Genomic DNA, 13,521 nt, shown 5'->3' on the forward strand with positions numbered 1-13,521 from the left:
TCGCCAGTAACTTGCTCTTCTCTCCAACCTGCACTTTCTCCTCTACAACCTGTCAAAGAAGGGCTGTAGGAACACGCTATATATAGTTTTTCAGTAGCCAATCCCGTTCGGAAGGCCACAAGGGGCGATTTTAAAAACCGGATCCGGCGTAATCCGTTGAAAAACGGAACAAAAACCGGATGAACCCGATGAGACAGATCCGGTTTTGTCTGTCAAGAACAAGACGGATCCGGCAGAAAAACGGATCCGTCACATCCGGTTTTACGAAATATTTGCCGGATTTGGCGCTCCGGCACGACGACGGATCGCGCCTGACGCCGAAAACCTGATGTGTGAAAGTAGCCTAACCCACAAAACATCCAAGGGGGGCTGACTGAGTGCAGATATTGTATTGGCAGCCTGCTTGATGTAATAGTAGGGGCGTCAGTAATAGGCTGCTATATGGATAGAGGTGCATCTTACATAATAGTGTGAACGATGCCCTAGGTAGACATATGTGCAATTGGAATACTAGGCAGCCGCCCCACTGATGCTTGATGGATGAGTAAGTGACTAGTTTTCAGTATTTTGCACCTGTGCTGCCGGTCTTTTTATCTTGGGGGACCCACTGCATCCTGTTTGTGCATTTTTATCTGAATATGACATTGCAAGTATGGTTGCTTTTTCTCTCTCAGTGATATTGTTAATTTTATTTTCCTCTTTCAGTGAATGTTTTATATTTTGCAATAGCACAGCTCTTTTCTGCAAATTGTGTAGGATGAGCTGTCACAGTAGGGACATCATATTACAGGCATCTAGTCAGGGTTATTGCCTGATAGTCCTTGCAGCTGCAACCTAAAAAAAATAATTAGCTAACAGCTATTATATTCCCTCTTAATACCACTATTAGTAGCATTTACTGTAGGGATAGATGCTAGGTATCATCTGATGGAAATGAGTGCTCATTCTTGTCAAATACATCTCTTCCACAGTCCATAACTTGGTTGCTTTTTTTCATGCACTCATTGACAGATTCACGTTTCTATGGTGATCTTCTATACTCAGAAATTCATCCAAGCAGGTAGAGTTGCTTGTATTGTTACAGAATTTGTTGCTGCCATGTACAAGAAAAAAATCTTTTCAGGGCCGATTCAAATCCATTCCATATTCTACAATAACACTGCTCTTTTCTGCAATTCATGTAGGCTGAGCTGTCGCAGTAGGGATATCGTATTACAGACATATAGTCAGGGATTATTGCCTTATTGTCCTTGCAGCTGGAACCTAAAAAAAATTATCAAGGTAACATCTATCCTACTCCCTATTAATACTGTTGTTAGCAGCATTTAGTGTAGGGATAGGTGCTATGTATCATCTGCTGGAAATGAGAGTTTATTCTAGTCACAAACATCTCTTCCACTGTCCATAACTTTGATTGCTTTTCTCCATACACCCTTTGAAAGATTCATGTTTTTATGGTGATCTGTCTGGTGATCAGGAGCCGCTTGCTGCTGGCTAGTGTGGATTGCTATAGCTGGACCAGAGGTGGCGGTAGAAAACAAACCGACAGTACTAGCCTGGGCAAGACGGCGGGATCGATGTCTCTGCTGAGCAGCCTCCTCTGCGGTCGGGAAAGAATGGGAGACCGCAGAAGGCAAGGCTCGGGATTCCTCCTGTGCAGGGGTAGAAACCCGTCACCTACCATTACCCCCCCTAGGGCCCCCTCCCCCCTGAGCATCACTATGCTCAAAGGTCGCAATGAGCAGAGGAGCACAGATGTTCTCCACAGGTTCCCAGGTCCTATCCTCTGGACCATGACCCTTCCAGTCCACCAGATAGTACTTTTTGACACGTACCACCCTGCACCCCACAATGGCATTCACCTCAAACTCGTCCGAGGACATGCCTGATGAACAACGCTGCTAAGGCACGTGCAGAAGGTAGACATGAAAGAGGCACCAGATGCACCATCTTGGAGAAATGGTCGGTGACAACCCAAATGATCGTGCTGCCCTGGGACCTGGGCAGACCCATGACAAAGTCCATGCCAACCATCTCCCAGGGCCTGCATGCCACTGGCAGGGGGTTAAGCAATTCAGCGGGTCATTGAAAAGGAGACTTATTCTTAGAGCAGGAGACTCACGCCCGAATATAGTCTCTGACGTCACGGGCCATATGCGGCCACCAGTACGTCCTCACGAGAAGCTCAGATGTCTGCTTAGTACCGAAATGTCCACCCACCCTGGAGGAGTGAGCCCAAGAGAGGACCTCCGGTCGCAGACGGTCTAGGGCAAATGTCTTACCCAGAGGCACCAACTCGAGGCCGACCGGAGCCACGATCCTCAGGCTCTCAGATGGAACAGGTAGGGGTACTTATTCTTAATGGTGATGGCGTTAAGACCCCTGTAATCAATGCAGGGTCATAGTTCTCCATTCTTCCTCTGGACAAAGAAGAATCCCGCCCCCACAGATGACACCGACTTCCTAATGAATCCTCTAGCCAGATTCTCCCTGATGTATAGAGACATGGCCTCTGTCTTCAGGAGAGATAGGGGATAGACTCGACCCTGGGGAGGCTCGGCAACAGGCAAGAGGTCAATAGGACAGTCATAGGGGCAGTGTGGCGGAATACTCTCCGCCGCTTTCTTGGAGAACACGTCTGCATACTGTTAGGAGTGTTTGGGGAGAGAGGTAAGATCTGCGGGAGTCTCAGTGGAGGAAACCTGTATGCACTAATCTGACATCTACCCTCACAGGATTTACTCCAACCTAGGGTTCTCCTCAAGGACCCCTCTATATGGGGAGAGTGAAACCACAACCAGGGGACCCCTAGGAGGACCTGATCGATACTATCGGGCATCATAAGGAGAGATAGCGTCTTCTGATGAGAAGGAGAAACCGAGAGTATCAGCAGGGCGCTCTGGTGGGTAATCTGAGAGGGTAGTGTCGCATCGTTTAACACTCTGATGGTGACTGGCTGAGGTAGTAAAACCAGAGGAATTGAGTGCCGTTGAGCGAAGGCAGATGACATAAAATTTCCCTCCGCCCCGGAGTCCACGCAAGCCTCCACCGCCAGCGTGGAAGTACTGAACTCAAGCATCCCCTCAAAGGACAGCTTGGAGGAAGAGTCGCAGTGTCTAGTAGGCCTCCCCCAACAGCCACTAGATGCGAGCATTTCCCGGCCTTTGTGGGCAACTGTTGGCAAGGTGACCAGACTGCCGGCAATGATAACAGACCATGGGTGCTCACGCGGACCGGGACTTGGATCCAGAGCGAGAAACCTCAATGGCCCCTAGGTACTCGGGCGCCCAATCGGGAGGTTCCAGAGGTCTAGAGAATGTAGGTGCCGGTCTAAACCTGTGTCCAGACTGGGGCCGCTCCAACCCTCGTTCTGTGAAATGATGGGCGATACGGGTGAAGACGGTAATAAGGTCCTCTAGTGTGGTGGAAACCTCTCTGGTGGCTAGGGCATCCTTCACATGGTCAGCCAGACCTCTGCAGAACACCGGGACGAGGACCTTATCTGGCCACTCCAGCTCTGAGGCCAGGGTCCGGAACTGGATGGCATAATGACTGACCAAGGATGAGCCCTGTGCCAGTGCCAGCAGCTGGAGGGTGGTATCATGGATGACCCGTGGTCCCAGAAAGACCTTCTTCAGAGTGACCAGGAACTGCGAGGCACTCTGCACCACATGATCACCGTGCTCCCACAGTGGTGTGGCCCACTCCAATGCCCTGCCCGACAGGAAGAAGGTGATAAATCTCACTTTAGCCCGCTCGGAGGGGAATCGTGTAGCCAGTAGCTCTAGCTGTATAGCACACTGGCTCACGAAACCCCTGCAAGAAGCACTATCGCCCGAGAACTTCTTGGGCAGCGGAAGGCGGGACAAGGTCGGGGCAGGATTGGCAGTGGACACCCGGGAGACAGCTTCTTTGGCTGCCTGAACAGTGACTGCGGTAACATCCATAGCTGAAGTTGACCGCTCAAGAGCCACCAACCTGCCCACCAGCTGCTGGATGTACCAATGGAGTCGCTGTTCGTCCGCCATTACTAGCCAGACCTTGTCCCTAGTATAATGTTAGGGGCTTGTGGAACACATCAAATAATATTAAAGTAAAGACAAGGTGCGTTCGCAGCCCAGGTCCATCGTGCAGAGATGTTATCTGCTGCCAGGTAATGGCGGATGTAAGATGGCACTATAACACACACGGGTTAACCTCACCCGGTATGTAAAAGGCGGACCCTGTTGCTTCACAGGGCCACAGTATCGCAGGGAGAACGCTAGTGTCTTGGTCACAGGACACTGCCCCAGAAGCACGGGGTTAGAGTCCCTCTAGACCCACTGACGTTCGGCACCGTAACTGCGGTACCAGGAAAAGCAAAGATTAGACTGCACGACGTGCATGCAGCGCCCCTCTGGCAGATGCCACTAACCAGCTTAAGCTTAGAACCGGAAAGTGCACTAATTGCGTACGGCGCCACTCTGAGGGACGCTGCTGATAATGCGGTACAGTTGTGTCTTGTGCTGGATGGCACAATCTGGCGCTAACACGTATGCAGAGAACTGAGAGCACTGTGGCACATAGGCAATGCCACTACTAGGCACTGACTCTAACTCTGATAACCCTATAACATGCAAAACCAAAGGGAGGGAAACATAAGGAGTCAGTCACCAGAAACATACATCCATCATCTCACACAAAAGTACATAAATCTATACTAGTGTATTGCCGGGCGGCCATGCAAAGCTTTTATAGTTGCAGCCTTCTAGGACCTTCCTAGTGGTCCAATTGGAGCAGCAACAGAACCTAAGCATGTGACCTCCGACCGCCAATGAGAGGTCGTGGGCATGCTCAGTGGACCGAAAGAGGGACTTAGTCCCAGAAGCCGCTTGCTGCTGGCTAGTGTGGATTGCTATAGCTGGACCAGGGGTGGCAGCAGCAACCAAACCGACAGTACTAGCCTGGGAAAGACGCTGGGATCGACGTCTCTGCTGAACAGCCTCCTCTGCAGTCGGGAAAGAATGGGAAACCGCAGAAGGCAAGGCTTGGGATTCCTCCTGTGCAGGGGAAGAAACCCGACGCCTAACAATGGGTTAACCAGAATCTTGTGACTTATCTTAGGTGTTTTATGTCAGAGAACTGGGTTATCTACTTACCTCTAGCTGAATTTGAGGTAAATAAACATTGTCATGAGTCTACTGGTAAGTCCCCGTTTTTCAGGGCATACTGGTTTCATCCACAGTTCAGCTCATTTAATAGGAACAGTTCTTCTGAAATACCTGTAGAAAAATGATTTTCATCATCAATTATGTCTGTGCGGCAAGAGGTTATTTATAATTTGAGGAAAATGAGGTCCAATTATATGAGTGTGGCTGATTGGAGACATTTGGTGGGTCCAGGTCTGTGTGTTGATGCTTTGTGTTGTTGTGCTTAAGGAAAATTAAGTTGAAGGATCCCTCTTGAAAACTGGGTCCCATGTTCTTCAGTCCTTTTAAGATTATGACCGCCTTGCCACTTTTAGGATCCATAATGTGCTTCATGGATCTCTGCTCACAAGATACGTTTCGTCCTCTGTACGTTCACCGCTACCATTATCTCCAGTCATTGTGGATGGAAATTTGTAGTTTCATATTGCCAAGATCGTTTATTTTCGCTTAGTTTGTCAGTCGCATCAGTATCTGATACACTGGAAGGGATATGGTCCTGAAGAGAGGATGTAAGTACCAGCATCTGAAGTCTATGCGGTCAGGATGATCTGGTCTTTTTACGTGGTACACCCTGATAAACCTATTTCTGAGGTCCCTCGTATAAGGAGGTGCTGTCATGGGTTTACCACGAAAGGTTGCCAGAAGACCGCAGCGTCTGATTTCTCCTACTCCTGCACTGATAAGAAGCACTTTGTCTTCCTATTAAATGGTATAAATTTCTTTTAGCAGGGCAGAGATTTATCTGCTCAGTTGAGAACTCCTGTAAGCTTTCCCGTGTTAAGGATCTCAGCTGTGCACTGTTAGCCACTCCCATCACCTAAAAAACTGTGTTCTGGCTAGCACTCATTGCCAGAGATAGCTTATGCTGCATGGCTGGAGGTTGTTTCTGGTGGTTGTTGTTGGAGAAGATGGTGGATTTGGATCTATGACTGTTGCTAGGTTCGAGTGTGGGATAATTCCCTTTCTTCTCCTACTTTGATTTATCCCCATTCTCCACTTCCCGGTATTTACCTCTTTTGTTTAAGTGTGTATATTTGTATGACTGGTATTTTTCTTTATTCCTGTTCGTATTACCTTGTTAGTCTTGTTGCTGTATTACGGTACACTACTACTCCCCTCTTCCCTAGGTGGGGGAAGGGTACAGATTGAGGGCGGATTCTGGAGCTAAGGCAAGGTACGTGTCCCTGGTATCTTCACCATCAGGAGTAATCTGGGGAACAGGGTGAGCTAGGAAGGAGCCCCTGGTCCTAAGACACTGGACAACAGAGTTGTGACATTCCCTACTGGAAATTAAACAGACCCTTGTCATGGATAAAAGAACACTGTACATCTGATGGTGTTTGCCTTCATCGCACAAAAAATACAGTCTGCAACAAAACTAACCATGGTTCTGGTGCTGTATTTCTGTACTGATAGTGATTCTGGTGACATATTCCTGTTCTGAAAGTGATTTTGGTAATGTATTCATGCAGTGATGATTGTTTTGTTGGTTTATTCATGCACTACAAATGACTCTGGTGATGTATTCATGCAATGATGATGGTTCTGGTGATATAGTCATCACCAGAAACATCATCAGTTCATGAATATGAAACTAAAATTATTGTTAGTACATAAATAAAACACCGGAGTCATGAATAGTACATGGATACACCACCAGAACCCATCATCAGTAAATATTTAGGTCACAAGAACCATCATTACATGAATATGTCACAAGAACCACCATCAGTACATTAATATATTACTGGAACCACCATCAGTAGGTGAATATGACACTAGAACTACCATCAGTACTTGACTACATAACCAGAACCACATAAGTACTTGAATATAAGAACCAAGCTTAGTACAGTAATCAATTGCAATGTCAAGTAAGCCCCATATACATTTGTATTGCATGAACCTACAACTCCCAGGACTTCTTTAATTTAAGGAGAAACTGTAAGCTTTTTTTACCAGCCATCATCAGACTGTGGACCATTCAAGAACCAAATCACTGAATATGCACAGACACTATCACAAATAAACTTTTTCATCTAATGTAGGTACCTTAAAGGTGACATATTCTCTGATTGGAGTCATTCTTTTTATTTTCGTCTCCTTCTTATCCAGATGTCATGATGAATTTTCAAAACTACAACTGCAGACTTTATCTCGTCTCTCAACTGGTCAGTCTTTAATTATTGTAAATAATTAAATATAGATCTCTCATTTCATAAAACTACTATTATTAATTGGGAAAAAGATTTGATTAATTCCTTGGGGTCACACAGCCGTCGATTCTCTCGTGAAAGACAATCGGGTCGATTATGCTAATGTCACTCTATCCATTCTCTGTGTCCACGAATGTCAGACATCTGAGTGCAGTCCAATTTTTCACAAACAACCATTGACTTGTCTGAGTGTGCATGATTTGAGCATTGGATGTCACTCTCCATGCTACAGTTGTTTTATTATGCCAAATCGACATGAGAAAAAAAGCTCAGATCTGCACTGCCCCATAGTATAACATTGAGCCGAGTGCTATCCAAACAAAGCATCGCATAGCATGTTTATATGGCAGTGTGAGCGAGCCCTGAGAAGAGCTTTGGTCTAGCGCACTCTGTAGAATGTATTCTGCGTCGTATTGTGTCTTTAGAAGAAACGCATTTTAAGCAACTTTCCATATTTTATTATGTCCCCTCTCATCTACATAAAATATACCCATTGCCCTCACACTAGTGCTGAAGGGTATGTGGACAAATAGGCACATCTCCTCATATATTGTAGAATTATAGTCTAATATAAGAATTTTGGTCAGACATCTCCAGCATGATTTTCTTTACTTGCTTCTTTAACAAATCCAATATCCCCTGAATTAGCACTTATGTTAATTAACATAGATAACTTCGCTACAAACTGCATTTTTATTATTTCCAATCTGTCACTAACAGCCAAAATCCTAATTGTGGCTATATGGAAATCTGTAATTTCTGAATTTATGATCATAATTTCTGCCCATGTTTCATATGAATATGCCTTTGCCCTTCAACATAATTCATTACCATCATACCTTAAGAAATGAACTCAGTGCATCTCCAAGATTCATGCACTGTGAGTGGATGAAGTTAATTTTAATATTTCCTAACAAATGACTTAATATTTAGGGTTACTTTAGTTTGATATACATTTTTCAGAATCCTGACAATTTTTATTTTAAGAAAACCTGTTTTTATTAACAGATTTCATATGGTTTAGTGATTTTTGCATGTTTCTGGCTACATTTCTAATTTTTTCTGTTTTTTTTCCTTTTCTACCCTTCCTTTTTCCCTATCTTTCCTATTCAATCCTAGTTTTCTCTCCCCTTTATATTTTATTCTTATGATTATTATCTGTATAACTGTAAATATCAATATACTTTTACTGGAAATAAAAATAAGCATTTTAGATTTGTATAGTGTACACAAGTCATTGATGCATATGTCAACATGCTCAAATGTTCTCCAAAACATCAAAATTGAAGAGACCAAAAAGCTAACTGATAAAGATGCCACTAACCATCAGTCATGGAGTCAACAAACGATGTTAGCGGACACATGGAGTGATTAACTGTGCAACCGCTCTCTTTTCACTCTTTAGTAGAGAAAAGTACAATTAAATGTGACAGTAAAAGAGAACAAATAGAGCAGCATTTTGTAACATGACACACAAACCATGGTGCAGCAAGGAATGCAGTAAGGTGCAACTCCACACCTAGCGTTTCATCCCTGGTGCCATCTTTGCATTCCTGTTCACTACACATCTACTATCAAAACAGGAAAGAAATTCTAAAGTCTATATTGTGACAGTCATCACTGGAAAAGAAGGTAAATAAGCTATTGCTCCTCTTTGTTACTAGTGTGGCTTAACCCCTTCACACCATGGCCAGTTTCTGTTTTTTTACCTTCTTCCAAGAGCCATAGTTTTGTATATTTTCAGCACTAGAGCAATATGAGGGCTTATTTTTTATGGGACGAGTTGTACTTTCAAATGACACCATTGATTTTAACATATAGTGTGCAAGAAATTGGAAAAAAATTCCAAGTGTGGTGAAATTGCAAAAAATGTGCAATTCCACAATTGTTTTTTTTTTATTTACCACTTGCTGAAGAGCCCGGCACTACCCAGGCATAGTAACTAAATACGGTTAGTTATAACAAATTATAATGATTATATATATATATATATATATATATATCTGCGTGTATAGCCCCGCTCAGTCCGCATAGCCACATTCACTATAATATCCTACCTCATCCCGTCAGCCAGAGCCATCCGACTACTTCCCCAAATATCCCACATAATCCCGTCAGCCAGAGCCACCGGACTACTACCCCTAATATCCCACATCATCCCATCAGAGCCACCGGACTACTACCCCTAATATCCCACATCATCTGTCAGCCAGAGCCACTGGACTACTACCCCTAATGTCCCACATCAACCCATCAGCCAGAGCTACCGGACTACTACCACTAATATCCCACATCATCCAGTCAAAGCCACTGGTCTACTACCCCTAATATCCTACATCATCCTGTCAGAGCAACTGGACTACTACCCCTAATATCCCACATCATCCCGTCAGCCAGAGCCACCAGACTACTACCCCTAATATCCCACATCATCTATCAGCTGGAGCCATCGGACTACTACCCCTAATCTCAATATTATTAGCGACATGGTCTGGTTAGTAATTGCGGATGAACAGCGACTGCAGCGGTACATCCAGCAGCTGGAGAGTAGGTTGGCGGCTCTTGAGCGCACAACCTCAGCCGTGGATGTTACCGCAGTAGCTGTTCAGGCTGCTAGCGTAGCTGCAGCTAGTTTGTCCACTGTCACTCCTGCTCCGACCTTAACCCAACTCCCGCTGCCAGATAAGTTTTCCGGTGATAGCCAGTCATGTAGGGGATTTGTGAGTCAGTGTTCTAAACACCTTGAGCTTCTGGTTGCACGTTTCCCCTCAGAGCGGGCTAAGGTGGGATTCATTATATCCCCCCTGTCGGACAGGGCATTGGAGTGGGCCACACCACTGTGGGAGCGCGATGAGCATGTGGTGCAGAGTGCTCCACGGTTCCTGAGCACTCTGAAACAGGTCTTTTTGGGACCTCGTGTCACCCATGATACAGTGCTCCAACTGTCCATGGTTAGCCATTTTGCCATCCACTTCCGCACTCTAGCTTTTGAGCTGGAGTGGCCAGATAAAGTCCTCATTCCGGTTTTTTGGAGAGGACTGGCTGACCATGTGAAGGACACCCTGGCCACTAGGGAGATTCCCGCCACACTGGAGGAGCTAATAGCAGTTTCTACTCGCATCGACCTATGTTTTAATGAGCGTAGGTTGGAGCGAGCCCAGTGTAGGCAGAGGTTTCGGCTGGCTCCCACCTTCACCAAACCTCTGGAGTCTCCAGTTCAGGTATCTGAGTCACATGGGGCCATAAAGGGAGGTGTCTCAAGCGGGTTCTAAGTTTCTGACCGCTCGTGCATGCATGGTCTGTCACAGCTGCCGGCAGTTAGGACATCTCGCCTCCAGATGTCCTCAGTGTTCGGAATGACGTGTTTGTTTAGTGTCCTTAGGAGCTGGTTCACTAGACACAGCGATGCCTTCTTCCAATCTCACCTTTAATGGGACAATCAATATTGGCCCATCTGGGTCACCCTCCCAGGGCTGTGGGGTACTCGGTACCGGGCCGGTCCTTCAGAGGGGAATGTCACAGCAGCGGTGACCCGGTCCGTGGCCCTGGGCGCCCAGGTAAAAGGGGATGGAGTGATGGGAATAAAGTTTATGGATGATTCGTGACGCCACCTGTGGTGTTTGGCAAGGGAGATGTTAAGCCGACGCTGCATGCAGATCCTCTGGGACTGATGGTGTAGTGCAGCTGTGATGTTGTCGCCCTCCACAGGCAAGGCTGTAGTCCCAGGGCAGTGTAAATGAAGAGATAGGGGATGGGAGCAGGCTGTGTCGTGTTTAGCACCGAGATGTAGCAGTGCTGTATGTGTTGGTGCAGGAATAAGTGGAGGACACCAGGGCATGTAGTTCCAAAGCTTTACTCACAGTCTGTGGTGCAAACAAGTGCCCGCATCCGTGTCATGTCCTCCAGGTCAGGGACTCAGTCAACCTCCAGGCAAGATGGAACACTCCTCTCCAACACTCCACCAACATATGCCTTTTCTGAATGTCTCCTCTCATAGCGCCTTTGAATGAAGTACTCCCAGTACTGAGTTACACTGGAGTTCCTCCTGTCAGATGTTCCTATGAACTCTACTTGTACGGCAGACAGCTGTAGCCTGCTTCAGGGACTCCTTGCTACCTAGTCCCGGCTCACTATCGTCGCTGTTGTGCCCCCAAGCCTTGTGTGGGAATAAAGCGGTGACAACTTCTATTCCTCCGGTGTCTGTTGCTGGACCATTTGTGTCCATGCAACCTCGGGGACCGGGCCCCGGCCTTGCGCCAAGAACTTCTAGAAAGGGCTCTCTTCTAACCCTAGTCCCTCGTTCTCTTTCACTCCTCACGTTCCGTCCTAATCCTTCTTCCTTATGGAGAATCAAGTTTCCTTTCTCTGCCTCTTTCCTGTGCCAGCAGACCCAGGTCACAGTGGCCTGCTGCAGCACTTCCTCCATCCATCCCTCTCCCAGGGATCTTCTCTGTGTCACTCTCTGTCCTTCTACATCCTCACTCACTGAAGGTGACTGAATCACTCAATGACTGAATGACTGACTGAATCCTCAACTCTTCCTGCTCCATTATGTGAACTAAACTCCACCCACCTCCCAGCACATTTCGTGTTCCAAGCAGGGAGCCACCAATGGGTGCTATGCTGTACTCCAAGCAGGGAGCCGCCGAAGGTGCTTTGCTACACTACTTTGTGGTGTGGGGTGCAGGTGTTGGAGTGTGGCTAGGAGCCTCCACCTTACCTGGATGGTGGGGCACCACACCTCAGGAGGAGGTGCAGTACCTCTGTGGTGACTGAAGCCTCAGGGGTGCCACATACCCCCCCATTAAACACAGCATGTCCGCAGGCTGCAAGTGAAACAAAGTTGGACAATACAGGAACATACATTTTTGTAATGCTAAATAAACAAAGCTTATACTAAACTTCTCAATGTGAGAGGTACTCATTCTTGAACGTTGCAAACATTTAACTATCTATCTATGTCTTAAAAGTTATGCTACCTAATTTAAAGTGCTATAAAACTCACTACCAATTCAAGTAACACATTTCTTTTCTGTTCACATTTTCTACTTTCTTCTTCTTGGTCCTAGGTGACAACCGCTGATGTCTGGTTCGCCACTAGCATTTTTCAACTCTTTATTCAGATCTTTACATCTTTATTCAAAACTTTAACATAAGCCTAAACTCTGTAAAAGCTACATTAGTCACTAGCATTATTTACTTTTTCTATCAAAAGCTGCTAAGGATTATTAAGTGCAGTAATGAGTAGACAGTGACACTGGTCCGGCTAACATGTCTCAAAATGTCCTTATATTGAGGTAATCCTTAGTCAAGGAAAGTCTTACGTAAAACCAAGAGGAAGCACCTAAAGAGGGGCAAACTATTTACAATGACAGTTCTGGATCACTCAGCGTCCATGATCTCCACAGTTCAGGTAAGAGAAAAAGCTGCCAATAAAACTGGGCAACACAACTGAATCAACAGGTAAACATTATAATCAAAATGCAAAAATAGAAAAACTAGAAAACTGGCACGATGGTGTTAATTACCCTCCTGGGCAACAAAGTTAGTTATTTTGCAGCTTCTTAGTAATGATGGTCCCCTCCTGGGGTACTGGAAGCGGTTTGCTTGGGCTGCTTCCAGGGGAGATGCTCTGGTTGTCTTCATCCTGTTCCCATGGTGCCGAGCTGGTAGTTACGGGTACAGATGTAATGGCAGTGGGTGCCACTGCTGCCTGTGGGGGTTCCTCGTATGGCAGTAATTCAGCAAGAGCTGCGCCTGGTACTGATAGGGGTTGTTCTGCCATTTCAGGTGGTATCTTAGTCGGTGGTACTGCGGCCTGTGGTTGCAGGCAGGGTGCAGCCTGGGCGCCATTACCGGGGGTCTGAACCATCACTGGGCCATCTTGGTCTGTGGGCGCAGTTCCTAGCACCAAAATCAGGGTAGGGGCGGCGATCATACCTTCCGCTTCCTGGTAAGGCTCCGGCTCCTGTGCGGGTACCGGGTGGCAAATGATGGCAGCCACAACCCCTGGGGTTGTTTGGTGAGGGGCTGGTAGCGGGATCCGTGCCGGCACCGGATTGAGGCATAATGGTAAAAGCCTGCACAGCCATGCCCGGTCCAGGCTGGGACCCATC

Source organism: Dendrobates tinctorius, unplaced genomic scaffold, assembly GCF_039654945.1.
Source record: "Dendrobates tinctorius isolate UK_male_01 unplaced genomic scaffold, ASM3965494v1 ptg000150l, whole genome shotgun sequence".
In the NCBI taxonomy this organism is placed as follows: Eukaryota; Metazoa; Chordata; class Amphibia; order Anura; family Dendrobatidae; genus Dendrobates; species Dendrobates tinctorius.